The following is a 4,268-nucleotide window of genomic DNA, read 5'->3' on the forward strand; positions in this document are numbered from 1 at the left end:
ACCGGCACCCAGCCCTAGGTTCCCCACCTGGAAGCCCTGGGGGGTGGGGAGGAAGGGGAAAGCAGGAGCTCGCCTCTCTCGCCCGGGAACTCCGCTTCAGCGTCTCCCCGCCAGGCCCAAACCTATTCTGCTCTCGGGCTGCGGCGCCTCATTGCGGGAGTCGAGGACGCGGGTTAAAAAGGGGGCCCGTGGAGGGTGAGGGTGAGCCCGGGATGGCCGCTCCGACGAAGGCCCGGGCCTGGGGAGATGGAATCGGTGGCAGAGCGAGGAGGGACTGGCCCCGGCGGCTCACCAGGCACCCCGCCAGGCAGGTACCTGTTCCTGGAGTTAGCAAGTAGCCCCGACCGTCTTGGCTCCGCCTCCTCAGTTTTACGGCCGCGCCGCCGCCAGGCCGGTTGCTGGGAGGGGAGTACGCAACGTGCCATGCGCAGTCGGGCGACCGGGAGGGCGGATAGAGCGCCCCTCCCCTCCCCTCCCCTCCCCTCCCTGCGGGGAAGCCCCGCCCTTCCGAGGGGCCCCGGGTGCCGCCGGCCTCAGCAGCTGTAGCGCTGAGAGTTCTCACCTCTGGTGGTCTTTTCCGTCGCGCGGCGCTTCCGCCTAGAGCCTCCGCCGCCGCAGCAGGAGGGGGAAGCAGGTGGCTTCAACAATGAAAGACCAGAGAAAGGCAAACTTGGCTGTTCCTGGGAATTGTTTTTTTCTCATTTCATGTGGTAGGACTTCTATGGGAAAACCTGCCTCGCACTTTTCTCAAATGCCCCTCACTTTGGCCTTTCGGGCACCAGACAACAAGCTGCAAAGGGGGAAGTCTATCCGTTCTTTGCTCCCCACTATTTGTAAAACGAGGAAAATAGCTCAACTAATGAAAACGATCATCTTGTCCCCTCTGTATCTTGCCCCCACCCCGGAAGCCTTCCTCATCCACAGCTGAAGCCGTTTGTGGAAACCTATCAGGTTTGTCCAAGCCAGGTTATGCAGAGCTTGAGAAATGAGGAAGTGATGGACTAAGCCCCACTCCTGTGAGACTAGGTTTTTCAGTGACTTACTTAACCCCGCGTGCGCAGGAGAGGGTGTCCAAAACGCGGATATATACCATCAGGTAATGAACACTCGCTCTTCGCAGCTCTGAGCCTTAACACAGATTTAGACTGTCCTAACTTCCAAGACTGGGGAAGTTTAGCTACATCCAAATAGGGACTGATAGAAATATGCTCCTGGAAGGCCGGGCGCGGTGGCTCACGCCTGTAATCCCAGCACTTTGGGAGGCCGAGGCGGGTGGATCACGAGGTCAGGAGATCAAGACCATCCTGGCTAACACGGTGAAACCCCGTCTCTACTAAAAATACAAAAAAATTAGCCGGGCGTGGTGGCGGGCGCCTGTAGTTCCAGCTACTCAGGAGGCTGAGGCAGGAGAATGGCCTGAACCTGGGAGGCGGAGCTTGCAGTGAGCAGAGATCTTGCCACTACACTCCAGCCTGGGCGACAGTGAGACTCCGCCTCAAAAAAAAAAAAAAAAAAAAAAAAAAAAAGAGAAAAAGAAAAATATGCCCCTGGAATTGTGGGACCTGTATGCACATGAAGTCTCATTTGATCTTACATATATCACCTTTTTTTTTTTTTTTTTGGTGGTGGGGGGATGGAGTATCGCTCTGTCGCCCAGACTGGAATGCAGTGACGTGATCTGGGCTCACTGCAAACTCTGCCTCCTGGGCTCAAGCAATTCTCAGCCTCCAAAGTCGCTGGGACTACAGGCGCATGCCACCATGCCCAGCTGATTTTTGTATTTTTGGCAGAGATGAGGTTTCACCATATTGGTCAGGCTGGTCTTGAAATCCTGACCTCAGGTGATCCACCAGCCTTGGCCTCCCAAAGTGCTGGGATTACAGGCCTGAGCCACATCACTTTGATTTTATCGAGTGCTTTGACATTGCTAAGGGCTACCCTCACATGCTCTCATTCTCAAAAATAAGATGCCACTCTCAGAAGCAAACTTGGTAAACTCACAAAGCAACACAGTATAAACAGAGAAGTAAAATTTCTATCAGTGTTCTACTGAAGGGTCTTTCACATGTGGTCTTTTGGAGCGGAGTGTTAGAGAAGACTGCCTGAAAAGATGCTAAACTTCTTGCCATTACAAATGGGCAGAGAAAACATTGTTATTGTCTCCTAACTATTCTGTTTTAGCAGTCTGTAACAGAAGACACTCCTATGGGTATAACCCTTCTCTTTTTTTTGAGATGGAGTCTCGCTGTATCGCCCAGGCTGGAGTGCAGTGGTGCAATCTTGGTTCACTGCAACCTCTGCCTCCTGGGTTCAAGCGATTCTCCTGCCTCAGCCTCCTGAGTAGCTGGGATTACAGGTTTGTGCCACCGCACCCGGTTAATTTTTTAATTTTTAGTAGAGATGGGGGATTTGCCATATCGGCCAGGCTGGTCTTGAACTCCTGACCTCATGTGATCTGCCTGCCTCGGTGTCCCAAAGTGTGGGGATTACAGGCGTGAGCTACGGCGCCTGGCCTCTAGTCTCTCTTATATCCTTTCACATCATTCAAAATGAGAGGAGGCAGGAATGGTAAGGAATGAGAACCTGGGAGGATAAAGTACGCTATTTCACCTTTTCCTGCCAAATCCACTGGATTCTTGTACAACACAATTCTAAACAATCTTCACATTGCCAATTCCTATTGAATGGGTGGAATAAGAAATCAATGTTTTTCTTTGGTCTAAATTCCATCTAAAGAAAGTTGTTAGGGCTGGGCGCGGTGGCTCACGCCAGTAATCCCAGCACTTTGGGAGGCCAAGGTGGGTGGACCACAAGGTCAGGAGATCAAGACCATCCTGGCTAACATGGTGAAATCCAGTCTCTACTAAAAATACAAAAAATTAGCAGGGCATGGTGGCACGCGCCTGTAGTGCCAGCTACTCGGGAGGCTGAGGTAGGAGAATCGCTTGAACTTGGGAGATGGAAGTTGCAGTGAGCCAAAATTGCGTCACTGCACTCCAGCCTGGGTGACACAGTGAGACTCTGACTCAAAAAAAAAAAAAAAAAAGGAGTTTCACATCTGGTCTTTACAGGGAAAGGTTTCCTATTACTAAGGAAACAGAATCATAAGCTACTCCCCTCTTCCTCAAAAAATACCCTATCAATTTTTGCAGATAAAGAACTCTGAAAGAATCTGCTTGGTTTCCATTGGGAGAAAGAAAAGCAAAAGAGGGTAAAGCAAGAATGCATCACTTGGAGACCAATCCTAGATGATGCCTTATACTTGCAAAGTGCTTAAACAGTTTATAAAACAATCTTACATATATAATATTATCTCTTAGTGTTCAACTACCTGTGAAGTAGGCTGAGCATATAATTAGTATCTTCACTTCACATTAGGTTAATAACTTGCCCAAAGTCAAAGGATTAGTAATTAGTTCTGCTGGCACTAAAAGCCAGGTCTTTGTCTTACAGTCCAGTACTTATTTTCGCATTGCTAAACATCCAGGCAATGCAAACGAGATTGGAGACTTAGCGGTTTTCCAGTGTGTGACACTAAACAACATCCTCCTCTCTTTGTCCTCGCATTCACAGGAGAGCTAATGGAGTCTTAACTCAAGAGGTGGACTGCAGGGAGGAGCCCATAAATAACATATGGGGCTCTAAAAATATAAAATGTTTTAAAAATGACTGGTAACAACAAAAGCAATATTCAGATTAACTCTTTTGAAAGAAAAGCACTTCAGTGCTGACTTTTATTGAACAGAAATAACTTTCCTCTGAGCATATACTCTTGTAGGATAACTCCAGAAAGTCAAGGCGGCACGCTGAGATTTTGTCAATCACTTTAATATATGTCCATAGGTAGTTCATATGAATGCTTAAATTACAAAATTAGCTGCCATGGTCCAAACATATGGGACTTTAGGAAAGCTTTTCTTACTCAAAAGATAACTAAGACTATCAACTTTGATTTCTAAAATGTATTTTAAAGGTTTGTAAAACAAGGCTAATACTACAATTATATAATATTAAAGTAATTAAGTTTTATGTTATTTTTGTTATTTTAATAACTTAACTTCGTGAACTGTTAAAAATATTACATTTGCATCTCTCAGTTTACATATTTCTGTATTAACCTGGAGAAAAACCCATGTGAAAAGTTTCCATGCAGTTACAAAGGCAGCAGCACATGCTGTTTTCACAGCAACTTGTTGTTATTGCCTCAGAACAGGCCTGCACTAAAGCATGAACAAAAAATACCCACCACCCCACTCCCACCAGAAAAC

General features: G+C 47.5%; 1 protein-coding gene across 50 annotated transcripts in view; it reads right to left on the reverse strand.

Moving 5' to 3' along the window:
* Window positions 1-1,024, reverse strand: part of STRADA (STE20 related adaptor alpha) — a 39,254-nt gene extending 38,230 nt beyond the window's left edge. For 21 of the 50 annotated variants that reach the window (XM_001116286.5, XM_077972395.1, XM_001116251.5 and 18 more), the window contains exon 1: window positions 316-371. The gene's annotated coding sequence lies outside the window, so the exon portion shown is untranslated. Of the gene's footprint in view, window positions 1-73; window positions 372-562 lie in introns of those variants that run through there. The other 29 variants (XM_077972411.1, XM_077972396.1, XM_077972421.1 and 26 more) reach the window with 7 other exon arrangements.
* Between the last annotated feature and the right edge of the window lie 3,244 nt (window positions 1,025-4,268).

This window comes from Macaca mulatta, chromosome 16 (assembly GCF_049350105.2).
Source record: "Macaca mulatta isolate MMU2019108-1 chromosome 16, T2T-MMU8v2.0, whole genome shotgun sequence".
NCBI classification, from domain to species: domain Eukaryota; kingdom Metazoa; phylum Chordata; class Mammalia; order Primates; family Cercopithecidae; genus Macaca; species Macaca mulatta.